This window comes from Kogia breviceps, chromosome X (genome assembly GCF_026419965.1).
Source record: "Kogia breviceps isolate mKogBre1 chromosome X, mKogBre1 haplotype 1, whole genome shotgun sequence".
In the NCBI taxonomy this organism is placed as follows: Eukaryota; Metazoa; Chordata; class Mammalia; order Artiodactyla; family Physeteridae; genus Kogia; species Kogia breviceps.
Window position 1 is genome coordinate 102,643,413 of NC_081330.1, and position 24,586 is coordinate 102,667,998.

Consider the following 24,586-nt stretch of genomic DNA (forward strand, 5'->3'; position numbering starts at 1 on the left):
ACAGATATGGACAGACAGACAGTAGATGGGGTCACATAACAACTAAGATTTACCTATGCCAAAGTGGAGGCTAGATTTGCATTAACTTTTGGTCATCTTATAGTAAACATTTTGTAATAAAAAGAATAAAATACTCCTTATAAATTTCTCTTTAATATGACTAAATGTAGGAAGGAAATGCTTAAGATTCCTTTGCCAACATTATACACAGACAGCGTCTGACTTGATTAAGGCTGTTTGAAGACATTTCATATACAGTTTTAGACAAATGGGTCCCACACAAATGTGATGAAGGAAAAAAGAGAAGCAAAACCACATGCCATTGTAGTAATGTAACAGGAAAAAACATAACACTATCAGCTGAAGTCCAGTGACTCTAGCACAAGAAGGGGAAACCATGAATATAGGCCCAGAGAAATAGGTAAGAGTTAACCGCACTGTGTCACTGGGCAGGCCTCCTGTGAGGACTGCAAGTAACAGGAAAAATAATCCACAAAACAATTTATGGTCTATTATCCAGCCAGGAAAGAAACAGACAATGGGGGAAAAAATCTACACAAACCTTGAGAGAGTTCTGTGGATGTGATAATCAGAATACCTTCTCTCACACACATCATGCTTGAGAAAGCAATATAATGAGAAAGAGGCCTCACTCTCCTATCATCCCTGCTTGCATCAGCAAGGAGGAATAGAAGGTCAGTGGCACAGAAAAGCACCAAAAGACAAAACTTGTTTGGAGGGAGTGATGTAGACCACTGTTAGCCCCTTAGGTTAGGGGGTCTTAATTCTAGGTCAAGACTGATTTCTCCAAAGCAGTGGCTAAGGGAACCCCATGTGGTCACATTCGTGATTATACTGAGGCTGCTTCTTACCCAGAGGTCTCTGTCGTGAATAAAGAGCTTCCTCCCCTTCAACAATATGAGTCACAAAGGAGAAGTAGCAGATATATACATGGGATAGTGGGCAGGGCGGGAAAGTTCTAAGACATTTTAGTTTAAGGTAGACAGTCATTTACATGACCCTGGATCGTCAAGGAAAAATTCTGCCTAAAAAATTCTGATATAGCTGTGGGAATTGTCACTGTGCAGAATGTAGCTGGTTATGAAAATTAACGGCATTATCCAAGGGCAAGGGCCAAAGTCAAGGAAGGAGTTTCAAGGAAGGAGTTTTAAGGAGTGAATAAGTGAGAAGTCAAGTAAGATGAAGTAGGTAAATGAAGCCTTCTACTGGAAGTGGAGCTCATCATAGGATATCAACTACTCTTTGAGGGATACAAAAGAAAAAAACATCCATTAAAACCCATCTTTTCTTCACCAGAAGACTAGATCTAACACTCAAATACTTATATTTATCATCATGTTTTAATAGAAGGGTGCACTGGATAATCTCATTAATTCAACAATATTTGAATGAATAATCTCATTAATTCAAATATTTTTGAGCACCTACCACATGCCTGCCACTGTGTTAAGCACAAAGAGATTACCCTTTCTAACAAATTTACATAGTATCCTCTCATTCATTCGTTCATTCATCAATTCATTCAACAATCATTAGGCACCTAATGCTTTCTAGACCATAATGTTTGATGCTTGAAATGCATGCATAGTAAGTGTTCAATATATATTTTCTCTTCCTGAACACAAGAGTTTTACTGTATAAAGCTGAGAATGGAAAGAGGCAGCCCAAAAGCATGCTTCATGCACTGAGGCCTCCTGATAAAAGCTCCAAGATTTAGTGTCAGAGAGCTGGACTAGAATTCCAGCTCTACCACATACCCCAAAGTGACCTTGAGCTCTTAACCTCTCTGAACTGCAGTGTCCTCAGTATACAGTGGGGGTAAATGTCATATCCCCTCTACAAGGCAACAGAAATAATAAAAGTAAAATATCTGGTACAACACAGAAGGGTTGTCATTGCTGTTATTATAATTATTAAGGAAGATAATCTGTGCGGTCAGGAGTTGCTTGAGAGATGAGAAGAAAAAATAATGTGGGCAACCTTCTGAATAATGAACTCATTATAGTCCCGTGAAGGACAGGGTTGCTAAGAGTGTGTTTGGGTCCCAGAGGAAAAAACAAAATCCTATTTGGGAGGATTTACCCCAGGGCCCTTCCTGGTCTTCTGAAGACCCTGATTATCTTCTTCCTCTTACCAGCCCTGATGAAGTAAACTAGAGGCCACCCACTCTAGTGGCAAGGAGTCCCAGGGTGTTCAGAATCCTTCCTAACCCTAACCAGGCAGAGACCAAGTAGTCAAAGACAACAGAGATGTTCTGACCCCTGGCTAATGAGGCTGAGATTCTGGCAGAGAACTAGCACCAGTTCATTAGTTAAGAACTGAAATGCAAATGAGGAATTCAGACAGAAAAAGCAGAAGCCAACTCAGAAAGGTTAGGCATAAACAACCTTTTAAGAAAGTAAGGAGGTCAGACTTTAGGGGTGGGTGGGGCTTTCTAGAAGCACTGTGAAGGGTGGTACCTATAGGCTGGAGGCTTTCAGTATCTGTGGATGGGCAGATCTTCGTTAAGCACTGGTAAGAAATGACTCAGGAGACCAGTAAAAAGGATATGATTACAGTATTAGGAAAGAAGTAATGAACCCTGAACTAGGACAACAGAGTGGGGATGGACTATTGAAAACTTTGCAAAGGTCAATTCTGTAAACTAGGTGAACATTCAGAGTTAAGAGAATGAAATATAAAGAAGATGCTAATAATAAATATTAATGTCTACCATTTGCATTTTAAGTTAAAGGAACTTTAAAATACGAGGAACACTAAATTTTGTATAGTTCATATTAATGCAACAAAAACATTTGTATTTTCAGACTAACTGCTTATGAGCCTAAAGAATTTTATTTTTACTCCTCTATATAATAATATTTTCTTGATAAATCCTAGAGAAAATGTGAGTGAAATACTGAAGTATGATAAAATTACACAGGAAAGTAAATATACTCTTGCCAAAATCATTATTCTGGTCCCATGAGTAATACTAACACAGAGGAAAAAACGAGGACTATATTCCATTAACTTTTTTTCTGCAGTGACAGCAAATTTTAAACTAGGCATGTGTTTCTAACTTTGCCAGCTTTCTCCCTGAAGCAAACGTGTCAGAGAGGATTACTGTGGCAAGTTAGTCATATGGATTTTTTTTTTTTTTTTTTTTTTACAAAATGGTAATGCATAACATTAGAAACCAAACCACAAAGAACAGGCTCTCTAGAGCCAGTCTGGAGCACATATACAGAACATACAGTGCTTTGAGTAACAAGGTTTTGTCACTCAAAAAGGAGGAGTTTGGTTACCTAGGATTCCAGGAAATAACACATATCTTCTAAGACACAAAGAAGGGAAAAAACAGAATGCAAGGAACTTATTCCAAGGCAGGAATATAAAATGGAATACATTTTCCTAAAGAAATCCTAGATTCTAAATTCTGAGGCACTGAAAAAACATACCTAAGAAGCTCAAATTGTTATTTAAATTCTGGCCCATTTAACTGCCAAGACTTTCAAGAAGATAATGAATGCTATCAAAAATTCATCATGGGGCCTCCCTGGTGGCACAGTGGTTGAGAGTCCGCCTGCTGATGCAGGGGACATGGGTTCGCGCCCCGGTCCGGGAAGATGCCACATGCCGCAGAGCGGCTGGGGACGTGCCATGGCCGCTGAGCCTGCACGTCCAGAGCCTGTGCTCCACAACGGGAGAGGCCACAACAGTGAGAGGCCTGCTTACCACAAAAAAGAAAAAAAAAATCATCATAACTATGTGAATGAGCTTGTAAAGAAGTACACCAGCTATTTCTATGCAATAATAGAGAAAGCAAAGCAACCACTGAGCATTTTTAAGAGCTCTGATTATCTCTGCCTTGTGGAACTTAATTCGACTCTCACTTCATTATGCTCAATAACATTCTTGAGAAATATTTATGTTTCTGCTCTACAAAGGGTAAAGCATACACCTTTCACAGCAAAGGTGTTCAATAAATGCTAAATAAAAGTTTGACATGTTGTATAAAGCCATTTCTTTAAGAGACTAAAAGTCAACTTGCACTGACAATATCATTTCAAGGTTTTCAGGATAACCCAATCACTTTGCCATTGTAGGAAAGGTATGGCAATACCAAGAGGTTGTCTTCTAAACCCTGTGAAAAGGGAAAAAAATTTTAAAAAAAACACCAGAGTCTGATATGGCAGGAATGTTGGAATTATCAGACCAAGAAATTAAAAATACTAAGAATAACATGCTATAGGCTTTAATGGAAAAAGTAAACAACATGCAAGAAAAGATGGATAATGTAACCAGAGAGATGGACATTCTAAGAAAGTATCAAAAAGAAATGCTACCAATCAAAAACGCTGTAACTGAAATAAAGAATGCCTTTGATGGGCTCATTAGTAGAATGGACACAGCTGACTAAAGAATCTCTAAGCTTGAAAATATGACAATAAAAACTTACCAACACTGAAAAGAATATCCAAGAACTCTGAGAAAACTACAAAAGATGTAACATATGTGTTACAGAAAGAGGAAACAGAGTAAAGAAGAGAAGCAATATCTAAAGCAAAAGTGAGTGAGAATTTCCCCAAAAGTGTCAGATACCAAACCACAGATCCAGGAAACTCAGAAAACACCAAGCAGGATAAATGCTTAAAAACAAAACAAAACAAAGAAACAGGGCTTCCCTGGTGGCACAGTGGTTAACAATACGCCTGCCAATGCAGGGTACATGGGTTCGAGCCCTGGTCCAGGAAGATCCCACATGCCGCGGAGCAACTAAGCCTATGTGCCACAGCTACTGAGCCTGCAGGCCTCAACTACTGAGCCCATGAGCCTACAGCCCATGTTCTGCAACAAGAGGAGTCACTGCAATGAGAAGCCCGCGCAGAGCAACGAAGAGTAGCCCCCACTTGCTGCAACTAGAGAAACCCCATGTGCAGCAATGAAGACCCAATGCAGCCAAAAAAAACCCAACTTAATTAATTAACTAAAAAACACAAAACCAAAAAGTTAAAAAAAAACAAAAACAGGTCAGGGAAGATGGTGGAGGAGTAAGACGCAGAGTTCACCTTCCTCCCCACAGATACATCAGAAATACATCTACACGTGGAACTGCTCCTAAAGAACACCCACTGATTGCTGGCAGAAGACCTCAGGCCTCCCAAAAGGCAAGAAACTCCTCATGTACCTGGGGAGGGCAAAAGAAAAGAGAAAAAACAGAGACAAAAGAATAGGGACAGGACCTGTACCAGTGGGAGGGAGCTGTGAAGGAGGAAACTTTTCCACACACTAGAAGCCCCTTCACGGGCGGAGACTGTGGGTGGCGGAGGGGGAAGCTTCAGAGCCACGGAGGAGAGCGCAGCAACAGAGGTGTGGAGGGCAAAACAGAGAGATTCCCGCACAGAGGATTGGTGCCAACCGGCACTCACCAGCCTGAGAGGCTTGTCTGCTCACCCGCCGGGGAGGGCGGGGGCTGGGAGCTGAGCCTCCGGCTTCGGATGGAAGCCTGGAGAGGACTAGGGTTGGCTGTGTGAACACAGCCTGAAGGGGTTAGCGCACCATGGCTAGCCTGGAGAGAGTCCGGGAGAAGTCTTGAGCTGCCGAAGAGGCAAGAGACCTTTTCTTCTCTCTTTGTTTCCTGGTGCGAGAGGAGAGGGGATTAAGAGCGCTGCTTAAAGGAGCTCCAGAGAGCCACGGCTAACAGCACGGACACTAGAGATGGGCATGAGATGCTAAGGCTGCTGCTGCCACCACCAAGAAGCCTGTGTGCGAGCACAGGTCACTCTCCACACCTCCCCTCCTGGGAGCCTGTGCAGCCCGCCACTGCCAGGGTCCCGTGATCCAGGGACAGCTTCCCCAGGAGAATGCACGGCACGCCTCAGGCTGGTGCAATGTCATGCTGGCCAATGCCGCCGCAGGCTCGCCCCTCATTCTGTGCCCCTCCCTCCCCCAGGCCTGAGTGAGCCAGAGCCCCCGAATCAGCTGCTCCTTTAACCCTCTCCTGTCTGAGCGAAGAACAGACGCCCTCGCGATCTACACACAGAGGCAGGTACAAATCCAAGGCTGAACCACTGGAGTTGTGCAAACAACAACGAGAAAGGGAAATCTCTCCCAGCAGCCTCAGGAGCAGCGGATTAAATCTCCACAATCAACTTGATATGCCCTGCATCTGTGGAATACCTGAATAGACAATGAATCATCCCAAATTGAGGAGGTAGACTTTGGGGGCAAGATAGATTATTTCTTCCCCTTTTCCTCTTATTGTGAGTGTGTATGTGTATGCTTCTGTGTGAGATTTTGTCTGTATAGCTTTGCTTTTAGCATTTGTCCTAGGGTTCAGACAGTCTGGGTTTTTTTTTCATTTCTTTTTTTTTTTACTTAAAAAATTTTTTTCCTTAGTAATTATTTTTTATTTCAATGACTATTTTACATTATCGTACTTTATTTTATCCTCTTTCTTTCTTTCTTCTTTCTTCTCTTTCTATCTTCCTTTCATTTCTTTCTTTCTATTTTTCCTCCCTTTTATTCTGAGCCGGGTGGATGAAAGGCTCTTGGTGCTCCAGCCAGGAGTCAGTGCTGTGCCTCTGAGGTGGGAGAGTCAACTTCAGGACACTGGTCCACAAGAGACCTTCCAGCTCCATGTGATATAAAATGGCGAAAATCTCCCAAAGATCTCCATCTCAACACCAAGACCCAGCTCCACTCAACGACCAGCAAGCTCCAGTGCTGGACACCCTATGCCAAACAACTGGCAAGACAGAAACACAACCCCACCCATTAGCAGAGTGGCTACCTAAAATCATAATAAGGTCACAGACACCACAAAACACACCACCAGACGCAGTCCTGCCCACCAGAAAGACAAGATCCAGCCTCATCCACCAGAACACAGGCACCAGTCCGCTCCACCAGGAAGCCTACACAACCCACTGAACCAACCTTAGCCACTGGGGGCAGACACCAAAAACAACGGGAACTACGAACCTGCAGCCTGCAAAAAGGAGACCCCAAACACAGTAAGATAAGCAAAATGAAAAGACAGAAAAACACAGCAGATGAAGGAGCAAGGTAAAAACCCACCAGACCTAACAAATGAAGAGGAAATAGGCAGTCTACCTGAAAAAGAATTCAGAATAATGATAGTAAAGATGATCCAAAATCTTGGAAACAGAATAGAGAAAATGCAAGAAACATTTAACAAGGACCTAGAAGAATTAAAGAGCAAACAAGCAATGATGAACAACAGAATAAATGGAATTTAAAATACTCTGGAAGGGATCAATAGCAGAATAACTGAGGCAGAAGAATGGATAAGAGACCTGGAAGATAAAATAGCAGAAATAACTACTGCAGAGCAGAATAAAGAAAAAAGAATGAAAAGAACTGAGAAGACTTTCAGAGAACTCTGGGACAACATTAAATGCACCAACATTTGAATTATAGGGGTCCCAGAAGAAGATGAGAAAAAGAAAGGGACTAATACAATATTAGAAGAGATTATAGTTGAAAACTTCCCTAATATGGGAAAGGAAATAGTTAATCAAGTCAGGAAGCACAGAGCATCCCATACAGGATAAATCCAAGGAGAAACATGCCAAGACACATATTAAACAAACTATCAAAAATTAAATACAAAGAAAGTATATTAGACGCAGCAAGGGAAAAATGAAACACAAGGGAATCCCCATAAGGTTAACAGCTTATCTTTCAGGAGAAACTCTGCAAGCCAGAAGGGAGTGGCAGGACATATTTAAAGTGATGAAGGAAAAAAACCTACAACCAAGATTACTTTACCCAGCAAGGATATCATTCAGATTTGATGGAGAAATTAAAACCTTTACAGACAAGCAAAAGCTGAGAGAGTTCAGCACCACCAAACCAGCTTTATAACAAATGCTAAAGGAACTTCACTAGGCAAGAAACACAAGAGAAGGAAAAGACCTACAACAACAAACCCCAAATAATTAAGTAAATGGGAACAGGAACATACATATAGATAATTACCTTATATGTAAATGGATTAAATGCTCCCACCAAAAGACAAAGACTGACTGAATTAATTAAAAAACAAGACCCGTATATATGCTGTCTACAAGAGACCCACTTCAGACCTAGGGACACATACAGACTGAAAGTGAGGGGATGGAAAAAGATATTCCATGCAAATGGAAATCAGAAGAAAGCTGGAGTAACAATTCTCATATCAGACAAAATAGACTTTAAAATAAAGACTATTACAAGAGACAAGGACACTACATAATGATCAAGGGATCGATCCAAGAAGAAGATATAACAATTGTAAATATTTATGCACCCAACATAGGAGCACCTCAATACATAAGGCAAATACTAACAGCCATAAAAGGGGAAATTGACAGTAACACATTCATAGTAGGGGACTTTAACACCCCACTTTCACCAATAGACAGATCATCCAAAATGAAAATAAATAAGGAAACACAAGCTTTAAATGATACATTAAACAAGATGGACTTAATTGATATTGATAGGACATTCCATCCAAAAACAACAGAATACACATTTTTCTCAAGTGCTCATGGAACATTCTCCAGGATAGATCATATCTTGGGTCACCAATCTAGGCTTGGTAAATTTAAGAAAACTGAAATCGTATCAAGTATCTTTTCCAAACACAACGCGATGAGACTAGATATCAATTACAGGAAAAGATCTGTAAAAAATACAAACACATGGAGGCTAAACAATACACTACTTAATAATGAAGTGATCACTGAAGAAATCAAAGAGAAAATCAAAAACTACCTAGGGGCTTCCCTGGTGGCGCAGTGGTTGAGAATCCGCCTGCCGATGCAGGAGACACGGGTTCGTGCCCTGGTCCGGGAAGATCCCACATGCCGCGGAGCAACTAAGCCCGTGAGCCATGGCCGCTAGGCCTGCGCGTCCGGAGCCTGTGCTCCGCAACGGGAGAGGCCACAACAGTGAGAGGCCCGCATACCGCAAAAAAAAAAAAAAAAAAAAAAAAAAAAAAAAAAACAAAAAAAAACAAAAAAAACTACCTAGAAACAAATGACAATGAAAACACGATGACCCAAAACCTATGGGATGCAGCAAAAGCAGTTCTAAGAGGGAAGTCTGTAGCAATACAACCCTACCTTAAGAAACAGGGAACATCTCAAATAAACAACCTAACCTTGCACCTAAAGCAATTAGAGAAAGAAGAAGAAAAAAAAAAAAACCCAAAGTTAGCAGAAGGAAAGAAATCATAAAGATTAGATCAGAAATAAATGAAAAACAAATGAAGGAAACAATAGCAAAGATCAATAAAACTAAAAGCTGGTGCTTTGAGAAGATGAACAAAATTGATAAACCATGAGCCAGACTCAACAAAAGAAAAACGGAGAAGACTCAAATGAATAGAATTAGAAATGAAAAAGGAGAAGTAAAAACTAACACTGCAGAAATACAAAATATCATGAGAGATTACTACAAGGAACTCTATGCTAATAAAACGGACAACCTGGAAGAAATGGACAAATTCTTAGAAATGCACAACCTTCGGAGACTGAACCAGGAAGAAACAGAAAACACGAACAGACCAATCACAAGCAGTAAAATTGAAAATGTGATTACAAATCTTCCAACAAACAAAAGCCCAGGACCAGATGGCTGCAGATGCAAATTCTATCAAACATCTAGAGAAGAGATAACACCTATCCTTCTGAAACTCTTCCAAAATATAGCAGAGGGAGGAACACTCCCAAACTCATTCTACGAGGCCACCATCACCCTGATACCAAAACCAGACAAAGATGTCACAAAGAAAGAAAACTACAGGCCAATATCACTGATGAACATAGATGCAAAAATCCTCAACAAAATACTAGCAAACAGAATCCAACAGCACATTAAAAGAATCATACACCATGATCAAGTGGGGTTTATTCCAGGAAGGTAAGGATTCTTCAGTATATGCAAATCAATCAATGTGGTACACCATATTAACAAACTGAAGGAGAAAAACCATATGATCATCTCAATAGATGCAGAGAAAGCTTTCGACAAAATTCAACACCCATTTATGATAAAAACCTCGCAGAAAGTAGGCATAGAGGAAACATTCCTCAACATAGTAAAGGCCATATATGACAAAACCCACAGCCAACATCGTCATCAATGGTGAAAATTGAAACCATTTCCACTAAGATCAGGAACAATACAAGGTTGCCCACTCTCACCACTCTTATTCAACATAGTTTTGGAAGTTCTAGCCACAGCAATCAGAGAAGAAAAATAAATAAAGGGAATCCAAATAGTAAAAGAAGAAGTAAAAGCTGTCATTGTTTGGAGATGATATGATACTATACCTAGAGAATCCTAAAGATGCTACCAGAAAACTACTAGAGCTAATCAATGAATTTGGTAAAGTAGCAGGATACAAAATTAATGCACAGAAATCTCTGGCATTCTTAAACACTAATGATAAAAAATCTGAAAATGAAATTAAGAAAACACTCCCATTTACCACTGCAACAAAAAGAATAAAATATCTAGGAATAAACCTACCTAAGGAAACAAAAGACCTGTATGCAGAAAATTATAAGAAAATGATGAAAGAAATTAAAGATGATACAAATAGATGGAGAGATATACCATGCTCTTGGATTGGAAGAATCAACATTGTGAAAATGACTCTACTACCCAAAGCAATCTACAGATTCAGTGCAATCCCAATCAAACTACCAATGGCATTTTTTAAAGAACTAGAACAAAAAATTTCACAATTTGTATGGAAACACAAAAGGCCCCGAATAGCCAAAGCAATCTTGAGAACGAAAAATGGAGCTGGAGGAATCAGGCTCCCTGACTTCAGACTATACTACAAAGCTACAGTAATCAAGACAGTATGGTAATAGCACAAAAACAGAAATATAGATCAATGGAACAGGATAGAAAGCCCAGAGATAAACCCACACACATATGGTCACCTTATCTTTGATAAAGGAGGCAAGAATGTACAGTGCAGAAAAGACAGCCTCTTCAATAAGTGGTGCTGGGAAAACTGGACGGGTATATGTAAAAGTATGCAATTAGAACACTCCCTAACACCATACACAAAAATAAACTCAAAATGGATTAAAGACCTAAATGTAAGTCCAGATACTATAAAACTCTAGGCGGAAAACATAGGCAGAACACTCTATGACATACACCACAGAAAGATCCTTTTTGACCCACCTCCTAGAGAAATGGAAATAAAAACAAAAATAAACAAATGGCACCTAATGAAACCTAAAAGCTTTTGCACAGCAAAGGAAACCATAAACAAGATCAAAAGACAACCATCAGAATGGGAGAAAATATTTACAAATGAAGCAACTGACAAAGGATTAGTCTCCAAGATTTACAAGCAGCTCATGCAGCTCAATAACAAAAAAACAACCCAATCCAAAAATGGACAGAACACCTAAATAGACATTTCTCCAAAGAAGATATACAGATTGCCTACAAACATGTGAAAGAATGCTCAACATCATTAATTATTAGAGAAATGCAAATGAAAACTACAATGAGATATCATCTCACACCGGTCAGAATGGCCATCATCAAAAAATCTAGAAACAATAAATGCTGGAGAGGGTGTGGAGAAAAGGGAACACTCTTGCACTGCTGGTGGGAATGTAAATTGATACAGCCAGTATGGAGAACAGTATGGAGGTTCCTTAAAAAACTACAAATAGAACTATCATACGACCCTGCAATCCCACTCCTGGGCATATACCCTGAGAAAACCAAAATTCAAAAGGAGTCATATACCAAAATGTTCAATGCAGCTCTATTTACAATAGCCAGGACATGGAAGCAACCTAAGTGTCCATCAACAGATGAATGGATAAAGAAGATGTGGCATATATATACAATGGAATATTACTCAGCCATAAAAAGAAACGAAATTGAGTTATTTGTAGTGAGTTCGATGGACCTGGAGTCTGTCATACAGAGTGAAGTAAGCCAGAAGGAGGAAAACAAATACTGTATGCTAACACACATATATGGAATCTAAGAAAAAAAATGTCATGAAGAGCCTAGGGGTAGGACGGGAATAAAGACACAGACCTACTAGAGCATGGACTTGAGGATATGGGGAGGGGGAAAGGTAAGCTGTGACAAAGTGAGAGCAGCATGGACATATATACACTACCAAACGTAGGGGGGATAGTTAGTGGGAAGCAGCCGCATGTCACAGGGAGATCAGCTAGGTGGTTTGTGACCACCTTGAGGGGTGGGATAGGGAGGGTGGGAGGGAAGGAGATGCAAGAGGAAAGAGATATGGGAACATATGTATATGTATAACTGATTCACTTTGTTGTAAATCAAAAACTAACACACCATTGTAAAGCAATTATACTCCAATAAAAATGTTAAAAAATAATAAAAAAAATAAAATAAATAAAATAAAATTGTAAAAACAAAAACCAAGAAACAAACAAAAAGCTATGTCTAGGCATGTTATATTCAAATTGCGAAAAATCAAGACAAAAAAATCTGGAAAGAAGCCGAAGGGGGAGAAAAAGAACTTACCTATAGAGGAACAAAGGTAAGTTGATCCTTGAATAACCTGGGTTTGAACTGCCCAGGCTCACTTATATGCAGATATTTTTCAATAGTAAATACTGAAATACTACACTGCCCATGGTTGGTTGATTTTGCAGATGCAGAGGATGCAGATGCAGAGGCATGACTGTAAGTTATATTCACTTAGATTAACCCCCACATTGTGCAAGGCTTAACTGTACATCTGACTTTCCCTCAGAAACCAAGCAAGCAAGAAGGGAGTAAAGGGAAGTATTTACAGTGTTGAGATTTTAAAAATCCACCAATTCAGAATTTTGTACCCTGAGAAATTATCTTTCAAAAGGGAAGGAGAAATAAAGACTTTCTCAGACAAACAAAAACTGAGGAAACCTTTAGCCAGTAGATGTGCCTGACAAGATATGTTAAAAGAAGTTCTTCAGAGAGAAGGAAAATAATATAGGTCAGAAATAAAGATCTACATAAAGAAAGGAAGACCATCAATAAATGAATAACTACAGCTTCCCTGGTGGCGCAGTGGTTGAGAATCTGCCTGCCAATGCAGGGGACGCGGGTTCATGCCCCGGTCTTGGAGGATCTCACGTGCCGTGGAGCGGCTGGGCCCATGAGCCATGGCCGCTGGGCCTGCACTTCCGGAGCCTATGCTCCGCAACGGGAGAGGCCACAACAGTGAGAGGCCTATGTACCACACACACAAAAAAAGAATAACTAAAGGTAATATAAAAACTTTTATTTTTCTTATTCTTAAATGATCTAAAAGATAACAATTTGTTGAACATAATAGCAACAATATATTCAATTATGAATGCTTATATATGTAATATGTTTTTGTATAAGTGAAATGAATGATAATAATGATACAAGGAATAGGAGGGAGGAATTTGGAATATTTTGTTATTATATAGTACTTGTATTACCCATGAAGTGATACAGTATCATTTGAAAGTCGAATTGGATTAGTTGGAAATGTATATTTAGCAAATGCTAGGGCAACCATTAAAAAGTTTTTTTAAAAAGCATAATTGATAAACTAACAAATGAGAGAAAATGGACTCGTATAAAGTGCTCAATTAAAACCACAAAAAGGCAGAAAAAGTATGAAAGACAAAAACAGGAACAAAGAACAGGGCAACAAATAGAAAACAGTAACAAATATGGTAGTTATTAATCCAACTATATCAATAATCCCTTTAAAATGTCAATGATCTAAATATACCAATGAAAAGACAGATTGTCAAAGAGGATGAAAAGTACAAAACCCAAATATATGTTGTCTACAACAGGGGTCCCCAACTCCCAGGCCACAGACCAGTACTGGTCCGTGGCCTATTAGGAACCAGGCCACACAGCAGGAGGTGAGTGGTGGGCAAGTGAGCAAAGCTGCATCTGCTGCTCCTCGTCACTCGCATTACCACTTGAACCGTCATCCCCGTCCTACCCCTGTCCGTGGAAAAACTGTCTTCCACGAAACCAGTCCCTGATACCAAAAAGGTTGGGGACCGCTGGTCTACAAGAAACTCATTTTATTATTTTTTTAACTTTTTACTTTATATTGGAGTATTGCTGATTAACAATGTTGTGATAGTTTGAGGTGCACGGCAAAATGACTCAGCCATACATATGCATGTATCCATTCTCCCCCAAACTCCCCTCCCATCTAGGCTGCAACATTGAACAGAGTTCCCTGTGCTATACAGAAGGTCTTTGTTGGTTATCTACTTTAAAGATAGCAGTTTGTACCTGTCAATCCCAAACTCCCTAACTAACCCTTTCCCCCACTCTTCCCCCCACCCTGGGGAACTGTATATTCTTTCTCTAAGTCTGTTTCTGTTTTGTAAATAAGTTCATTTGTATCATTTCTTTTTAGATTCCACATATATGCGATATCATAGGGTGTTTCTCTTTCTCTGTCTGACTTACTTCACTCAGTATGACAGTCTCTAGCTCCATCCACGTTGCTGCAAATGGCATTATTCAGAAACCCATTTTAAATATAAAGACACATATAGATGAAAAGTAAAGGCATAGAGAAAGATATATCATGCTAGTAATTAATCAAAAGAAAGCAGAAGCAGCTGTATCAATTTCAGACAGAGCTACTTCAGGGCAAGGAAAGTTGTCAGCGATAAGAGGATAATACCATAACATAATGATAAAGGGGTAGATCCTCCAAGAAGACATAACAATCCTCAATGTGCATGCACATAAAAACAAAGTGTTAAAATATATTTGACAAAACCTGACAGAACTGCAAGGAAAAGTAGATGAATCCCCTATTATAGTCGCAGACTTTTACACTCCTCTAACGGAAATGGACAGATCCAGAAGGCAGAAATTCAGTAGGTACATAGTCAAACCCTATAGCACCATCAATCAATTGGATATAATTGATACCTAAAGACTACTTCATCCAACAACAGCAGAATTCACAATTTTCTCTAGCTTGATGGAATATGCACCAAAATAAACCACATTCTGGAACATAAAACACAACCTTAACAAATTTAAAAGAATAGAAATCATACAGTGTCTGCTCTCAGACCACAATGGAATTACACTAGAAATCAATTAACAGTAATAACTGCAAAATCCCAAAATATATTCTGATTAAACAACTCACTTCTAAACAACACATGGGTCAATGAAGAACTCTCAAAATAAATTTTAAAATATTTTGAACTAAATGAAAATGAAAATGCAACTTACCAGACACTATGGAATGCAGTGAAAGCAGTGCTTAAAGGGAAATTTATAGCATTGAATGCATATATTAAAAAAGAAGAAAGATCTAAAATTAACAATCTAAGGTTCCACCTTAGGAAGTGAGAAAAGAGCAAATTAAATTCAAAGTAAGCAAAAGAAGAGAAGTAATAAAAATTATAGCAGATATCAATGAAACTGAAAACAAGAAATCAACAGAGAAAGTAAAACCTAAACCTGATTCTTTGAAAAGATCTTTAAAATTGGTAAACTTATCGCCAAGCTAAGAAAAAAAAAAAGACGCATTACAATATGATAAATGAAATAAAAGACATCACAACAGATCGCATGGAGACATTAAAAGGTTAATAAAAAATTATTATAAACAAATCCATGCCCACAAATTTTATAACCTAGATTAAACAAAACAATTCCCTGAAAGAGTCCATCTGCCAAAACTTACACAAGAATAGACAGTATGAATAGGCCTATATATATTAAAGAAATTAAATCAAAAATTAATAACCTTCCAAAACAGAAAGCAACAGGCCCAGATGGGCTCACTTGAGAATTCTATCAAACCCCTAAGGAGAAATTATATCAATTTTCTACAATCTCTTCCAGAAGATAGAAACCAAACCAAGGGAATACTTCCTAACTCATGAGGCTAGAATTACCCTAATACCAAAACCAAAGACATTGTAGGAAAATAAAACTACAGACTAGTATCTCTCATGAACATACATGCAAAAATCCTCAAGAAAAGATTAGCAAATCAGATGCAACAATGTATAAAAAAGATTACACACCATAACCAAGAGAGATTTATCCCATGTATGCAAGGCTGATTCAACATTTGAAAATCAATTAATGTAATCCATCATATCAATAGGCTAAAGAAGAAAAATAACATGATCTTATCAGTAGATGCAGAAAAAGGACATGACAAAATCCAACACCTATTCATGATTAAGAACACTCAGAAAATTAAGAATAGAGGGGAACTTCCTCAATGTGTTAAGGATATCTACAAACAACCTACAGCTAACATCATACTTAATAAGAAGAAACTCCAAGCTTTCCAACTAAGATAAGGAACAAAGAAATAATGTCCCCTTTCACCACTCCTTTCCAAGTTATACAGACTGGTAAGTAAGAAATCAAATGTTCACAGATGGCATTATCATCAATGTAGAAAATCCAAAAGAATCAACAACAACAACAAAAAACCTCCTGGAACTAATAAGCAATGATAGAAATGTTGCAAGATACAATATTAATATGCAAAAGTTAATCAATTTCCTATATACCAGCAATAAATAAGTGGAATTTGAAATTAAAAATATATTACCATTTACATTAGCACTCCCCCCCCAAATGAATTACTTATGTATAAATCTAAAAAATTTGTACAAAATCTATATGAGGAAAATTCCTCATAATTGTGACAAAAGATATCAAAGAACTAAATAAATGGAGAATTATTCCATGTTCATGGAAAGACTCAATAGTGTCAAGATTTCAGTTTTTCCCAAGTTGATCAATAGATTCAACATAATCTCAGTCAAAAACAAGCAAGTTATTTTGTGGATATCAACAAACTTATTCCAAAATTTATATGGAGAGGCAAAAGACCTAAAGGAGTCAACTCAACACTGAAGGAGAACAATGTCAGAAGACTGACTAGACCCCATTTACAGAATTACAATAAAGGTACAGTAATCAAGAGACTGTGGTATTGAGAAAGAACACAAATAGATCAATGAAATAAAACAGACAGCCCAGAAAAAAGACCCAAATAAATATGGTCAAATGATTGTTAACAAAGGAACAAAGGCAACATAATGGGGCAAAGATAGTCTTTTCACCAAATGGTGCTATAACAACTGAACATCCACCTACAAAGAAAAAAAAATGAATCTAGACACAGACTTTACACGCTTCACAAAATTTAACTCAAAATGGATCAAAGACCAAATGTAAAATACAAAACTATAAAACTCCTGGAAGATAACATAGGAGAAAACCTAATTGGCCTTGGATATGGCAATGACTTTTAAATACAGCACTAAAAGCATGATCTGTGGAAGAAATAAATTGATAAGCTGGATTTCATTAAAATTAAAAACTTCTGCTCTGTGAAAGACAATGTTAAAAGGATGAGAAGACAAGCCACAGTCTGAGAGGAAATACTTGCAAAATAGACATCGGATAAAGGAGTGTTATCCAAAATATACCAAAAAACTCTTAAAACTCAGTAAGAAAATTAACAACCTGATTTTAAAAATGGGCAAAAGATCTGAACAGACACCTCAAGAAAGAATACAGATGGCAAGTAAGTATATGAAAAGATGTTTAATATCTTATACCATTGGTGAATTCCAAATTAAAGCAATGAGATATTACTATGCACCTATTAGAATGACCAAAATCCAAAACAATGAAAAAACCAAATGCCAGTGAAGATGTGGAGCAACAGGAATTCTCATCCATTGTAGGTGGAGATGCAAAATGGTACAGCCACTTTGGAATACAAACTGGCAGTTTCTTACAAAGTTAAACATACTCTTATCATATGATCCAGCAATTGTGTCCACAAAAAAACCTACACATAGATGTTTACAGCAGCTTTATTCACAATTGCCAAAACTTGGAAGCAACCAAGATGTCCTTCAGTAAGTTAATGGATAAATAAATTGTGATACATCCAGACAACTGAATATTATTCAGCACTGAAAAGAAATGGGCTATCAAGCCATGAAAAGACATGGAGGAAAGTAATGCATATTGCTACAAGAAAGAAGCCAATGTAAAAAGTTCACATACTGTGGAATTCCAATGATATGACATTCTAGAAAAGGTATGGAAACAGTACGAAGACCAGGGTTGCCAGGGATCAACAGGCAGAGCACAGAGGATTTTTAAGGCAGCAAAACTATTCTGTATGATGTTACAGTGGTAGATGCATGTCATTAAACATTTATCCAAACCCACACAATGTACAACACCAAGAGTGAACTCTAACGTAAACTATGGACTTTAGGTGATAATGATGTGTCAGTGCAGGTTCACTGCTTATAACAAAGGTACCACTATGTTGCAGGATATTCATAGTGGAAGAGTTCATGTGTGTTTGGGGGTATATGGGAACTCTGTATTTTCTGCTCAATTTTGCTGTGAATCTAAAATGCTCTAAAAAACCATTAATGTCTTTAAAGCAAAGGAGTAACCCCTTCTCTTTCCTTGTAATGATCTGCTCCATTCCCTGTCCACCCATGCCACTCTCCTGAATTCCACCTGGATATCAAACAGTCACCTCAGACTCAGCATGCCTAGTACTGAATTCTTGGTCTTCCTTCTCTCAAATTTTCTTTTCCAACAATCTTCCATATCTCACTAAATGGCTACTCCATCCTTCTAGTTGTTCAGATCAAAATCCTCGGTGTCATCCCTGACTCTCATGCTTTGTCACATTTCCCTTCCAATTCCACTTCCAATAAGTGAGCAGGAAATCTGATCACTTATCATACCTCCAGCATTATACTGTCTTGGTCCATGCCACCACAACCTCTCCTAGAATTGGTCTCTTCTGTTCTTGCTCCCTTTACAATCTATTCTCCACAAAGCACTCAGATTGATCCTTGCAAAAAAGAAATCAGATCACATCACTTCACTCTTCAAACGCTGCATGGCTTTCCTTCTCACTCAATAACCTTACAATGTCCTCTCACAATGAGCTGAATAGCCCTACATGCTCTTCCCACCCTCCAATACACCTTCTTACTTATCTGACCCTGTTTCTTATTATTCATCCCCACTCATTCATGCTACTCTAACCACAAGGACTGTTTTGTGATTCCTAGCAAAAAGGTCTCAAAAAGGTACCACCTCACGACCTCTATACTTGTGTTCTCTGTGCCCAGAAAGCTCTTCCTCCAAATAAATGGTTTTCTCATCTCTTAAAAGTCTTTGCTGACAGCGAAGTCTTCCCTGATCACCACCCTCCAACAGACTCTATTCACCTATTGGTGAATACCTATAGATACTCCACTATTCACTTTCCTTACTTTGTATTTCTCCAAAGAATGCAACACTTTATAACTTTACATACATACACACATATACGTATACATGTATGTGTGTATATATACACACACACACACACACACACACACAGAGCGCGTGCACATGCACACTTATATTTTATTTATTTATTTTATTATCTTCCTCCCTCAAATAGGATGTGAGCTCCTTGAGGACAGAAATTTCCAATAAAATACAAATATTTTATTCACTGCTGTATATTAGTTCTTAGAACAATGCCTGGCAATTGAGAGGCACACAAACATTTGTTAAATAATAATCATATAAATACTTATGATATGTCATCTTATGGCAAGGGCTGGGGCAACAGCATTACAGCACAGCATGTCTAGACTTAATTTCAAAAAATTCTTCTAAATGAGAAAAGTTGTGAAAAAACACAACTGTGTAACCATTAGAGGTAGCTGGAGTAGCTGAACTGACTAGTTTATTTACCAGCATTACTAACCTTGAAAAATCCATAGAGTTCATGGACTATTTAAGTTCCACTGAACAGTAGTATGCAAACAACCTCCCTTAAGGAGTGTTCCTTCAACTTCTCCCCTCTCTACCTTTAGATTTATTTTTCTTCACTCATTCTTTTCCCCTCTATTCTCTTGGTGCCTGATTCTATTCCCTCCTGCCCTCTGGATCCAGTTCTCTATTTCATCAATTATATCCCCTTAGCATTACACCTTCAAACACTCCAGCAGGCTTTTTACCTCTTTTTACACATTCCTATTTTCTTGATCCCTTACAATTCTCAAACTCCAGTTTTATTCTTCCCTTCTCACTTCATCAACAATTTACCAAAAACTTGGTTTATCTTCACTGCTTCTACTTCCTGACCATCATTGTTCAAAGAAGTGGTTCTTAACCAGGGTGTACATGAAAATCTCCTGGAATTTTTTCATGCCCAGGTTCCACACTCTGAAATTCTGACTTGAAGAGTTTGCATTGGGGGGAAGGGTACTAAACCTAAGTATGCTGGTGAAAACAACTCCCTAACAGAGTCTAATGCACACCCCAGATTAAGGACCATCACCTCAAATACCTGCCATATGTTTTTTCTGGTCATAATAATGATAATATTCCACCAACTGAGGAGTATAATTAAATCAACCCTCTGTATCTGACACACATGAAAAACAAAAAGGCTCCTGGTCACCAAATCCAACTGTGTGTGTTCTCTTAGTTTTATCCTTTCCAAACTTAACAAGCTATTTGATACCACCAGCTTTAAGCACACGCTCGTCTCTTCGATAACTTTTTGGCCTTTTATTTTTTTGGTCTCCTTTCCTCCCTGCCAATTTGTCTTAATCCATCTAGATCAGTGCCTCTCAATGTGATCCAAGGGTCAGCAGCATCACTATCATTTAGAAACTTGTAAGAAATGAAAACTCCTCAGGCCCCATCCCAGATATCAGAAACTCTAGGGATGGGGCCCAGAAATCTACGTATTCTTGTGATTATTATGTGTGCTGATGTTTGGGAACCACTGTGCTAAGCCACCTGTTTTAGAAATATGGGAGGAATCTACAATCACAGGACTGAAGGTCGAACAGAGTAGATGTCAATATATCCATATTTTGAAGTTAACTGCTAGTGAAATTATAGTACTTGTCATAAGAAATGGCAATTAGAAATAATGATAGCTACCATTAGGGCAATTAGTATGTGCTAGATATTGTGATAAGCTGTTAATACACTTGATTTCACTTATCAGGTGTTATAATTATCATTTTTACAGATGAGGAAACTGACGCTTAGAGAAAGATTTTTAACATCTTGCCTCCAAATTTCATGCCCTTGACCACCATATTATTGTCTCCTGCAAAGAGTGGGAAAGAAGGAGTCTTGGACAGAATCCTAAGAAGACTCAGTGGAAGTGACTGAGGTTGACTGGTCAAAGAATGAGAGGAAAAACCAGAAATAAGGGAGGAAGTCTAGGTGAGGAAAGTTTTAAGTAGGAAGCCTTAATCACAGTAGTTGGGATTTTTTTTTTCAGTGAATCTACAGACCACAGAGGATGTAGAACGTTTTTAGAAAATGTTTTATGGCGGCTACTCATTCTCTCTGATTCCCAAGTTTTACTGACAAAAAACAGACACTAACTTGGAGTGTTTTGGGGGGAACAGTGGTTAATATTATATATATTTTTAAAAAGTGACATGAAGAAAAAGAGCTTTCACATACAGGTGGAGAGGGGATAAATTAAGTGAGGGGAGAAACCTTACAAGTTTACTAAGAGCCAGAAAAGGTTTTCTGCTTTGCAGGCACAGAAGCCTGGAGTAACCAAGTAGTCAATCCTGACTCATTTTTAAAACTAAAGTATCAATTTTCTTCACTTATAAGTTCAGTAAACATTTGCTCATGGTATTGTCTCCAATGGGTAAATCCACCTACAAAAAGCTAGGTGTAGGGGTGATGAACTTGAGTGGTAAGGAGCAAGAAGAACGCGATCCCTGTTATAAGCTAGAGGTGACTACAAGGCCAGTGATGTTGGTGGAGTTAAGAGAACTGGCTGGCAGAAAAAGGACAAGCCTGTTGAGGGCACTCTAAAGTGAAGAGACTCATTAGCCAAATACTCAAATCACCTTAAGGTTTAGGAGGAGTATAATGCAATTGACTAGTCTCTCTAATTGGTCTAATAGGTTACAGCTTCTTTAGTTACATTAGCTTTCATAAGATACCATCTGGCCAGCTTAATCGGCTTACAAATTTCCTAAATTCCAGCAGCACCCTATCTGTGTCTTTCTACAAATGATTAATCTTCATTTCATGTTGACTTTTCACTTGTTTCAGTGTCAGAAGTTGAACTTTTAAAAGAATTGGCTTTTTCCTGATGTCTATTTTGTCTATATCCACAAAGCTTTTGCACCTCGTTTAGAAGGATAATCCACAGACTAATACATGGGAACATATTTCCATACTTGTTTCTTACTCATATTCCAAATAATGTTGTTCAAATACTAAATATAATTTCAGCATTCTGAATTTCTTCCATTACCCCATGAACTTTACGTGATACGAATTACTACCTTTCCAACAGCACTTATTAACATCTAACTGTATTCATTAGGCACTTAGTACCTACCCAGCAGCCCTAGGTACTGGGATAACACAGAAGACTGAGGTTCCAGTAGCAAGAGAGAAATAAGGCCAGTAGTACCAGTTTAGCAGAAAAGGGGGGTGACTAATTCATTCCGATGGATCTGGCAATTTTTCCAAGTGGTGAATTGGGCTGAGTCTGAAGGGATGAATAGGAGTTCATTAGCCACTGGAAAAGGGAAGTATCCCTAACACCTCCCTCCCCAAATCTGGTAATGTTAGTGGCATTTAACTTAAAATAACAGTAAAAGAAAGAATAAAATGACAATAACACAAGAAGAAACCGTGCTCACTTCATGATTTGGGAGTTGGAGGGGGGACTGAGCCTTTAAACACACTTTAGATCTGAAAGTAAATGTTTATAAAACAGGATTCACAATCGAGGGAAAGGGGTGGAGGAGGAAGAAGTTCAGTTTGTTTTACTGTATTAAGTTAAACAAATGAGTAAAAATATCAACATCTATGCTTGGGAACACATACTACTTTCCATAAAGATCCTAAGCTTGAAAATGAAAGCCTCAGAACCTTATCTAAAATTACAATATTTGCCCTGTTGTTTTATATCCCCAATATCATTTTTAAGGGTTCTAAAGTGAATCTGCTGAAGAACTTAGCAGCATCTACACACACACACACACACACACACACACACACAATAATCCACTCTTGATTGAAACAATCAACCACACCCTAACCAACTTCCACTTACTCTGACTTACACACCTCCACATCCTTTAAAGTTTGGCTTAATTTATACTATGACTATCTCAAAGCATTAATTTAGCTCTAAGTTTTGACACTCCACCTCTTCATCCTTCCGTTCAATTATTTCCTCTTAAATTCCATTAGTTTCGCCTTTCTCCTTAAGAGACACTTAGAAAATACATCAACAGCACAATTACAAAACCAATGGCTGCAGCCAGTCTGAACACACACACTAATTTCCACTCATATCCCTCTCAAGGCTGTTTCTACCACTGATCAAAATCAGCGGACCAGGAAGGAGGAAAAAGCTGAGCCAGGAGGGTTGTTCCTTTCCTTCCACTCCCCCCAAGCCTGCCCCCCCCGCTCCCCCTTCCCCCAGGGCCGCACCGCGACCTCGTGCGCCCCCCTCCACCGACCCGCCCCCGCTGTCACCAGCCACTGCCTAGAAAACAGTCATAGCCTTTGTTAAAACGTCCATGAGCATAATGTACCAGAAGACGGACACATTCCCGGGGGCGGGTGAAGAAAGTCACACGAATGCCACTCCCTCCTTGGCACAAGCTTGGGGCGACAGCCCACCTCCTCCAAATCCTCTCCCCCCGCGACGCGGAATGTTCCTGGCAACTCTGCACTCCGAGACGGCAGCGCGGGGGAAGGGACAGGCCCGGGACGCCCGCCGCTCAGGGGCACAAGCGGGGGTACTGAACTTGAAGCTGGGACACCCTCCAGCGCCCTTGGCGAGGCTCCCGGTTCTGCCAAGCCTGAGTCCGGACTTCCAGCCTCTGGAGCCCTTTCCTTCAATCTCTCCTCACACATACCTTCTCCCGCTCCCGCCACCACGCACTCAGCTCCCCACACGGCCGGGGCCGGACACTGTCCGGCAGCGCGGCCAGCCCCGCTGCCGCACGTCTGGCAGGTTTCTCCTTATGGGGCCGACGTCTCCCCGGGCCGCCACCCGCACACGCTCCGAACCCTCCCCGGACGCCCGCCCGAACCACGTTCCCGGGCTGCGAGCCCCGCGCCGCCACCGAACTCACCGCGCTACTACTCCGCGCTCTGCCGGCCGCCAACCGCGCCTGCGCCTTCCCGACGCCGCCGAGCCCAGGAGGAGCCAGGAGCCGACGGGAAGGGCGGTGGGAAGCGGCGGGGGCGGGGCCAGGGCGGAGTTAGGAAGGGAGGGGAGGGGCCAGGCAGGGTGGGCAACAGAGGGGCGGGGCCTCCACCGCCTAGGTTCGGCGGACTTAGCGCTCAGGGCACCGCGTTAGAGCTTTCCACTCTTGAGATCTGTTATAAATAACACTGGCAAGAGAAGTCGTCGAGGCCTCTGGGCGCACCCCACGCACATTCACACTCCAGAAAGCCCAGCTTGGCGCGGGGCCAAGCTAGCCAGCCCCCTGCGTCAGCACGCTTC

At 39.7% G+C, this 24,586-nt stretch overlaps 1 protein-coding gene across 1 annotated transcript in view; it reads right to left on the reverse strand.

The window, feature by feature from the left end:
* The window catches only part of PRRG1 (proline rich and Gla domain 1), a 131,990-nt gene extending 107,720 nt beyond the window's left edge, over nucleotides 1–24,270 (reverse strand). The window contains exon 1 of the mRNA XM_059050015.2: nucleotides 24,204–24,270. The gene's annotated coding sequence lies outside the window, so the exon portion shown is untranslated. The remainder of the gene's footprint in view (nucleotides 1–24,203) is intronic.
* Between the last annotated feature and the right edge of the window lie 316 nt (nucleotides 24,271–24,586).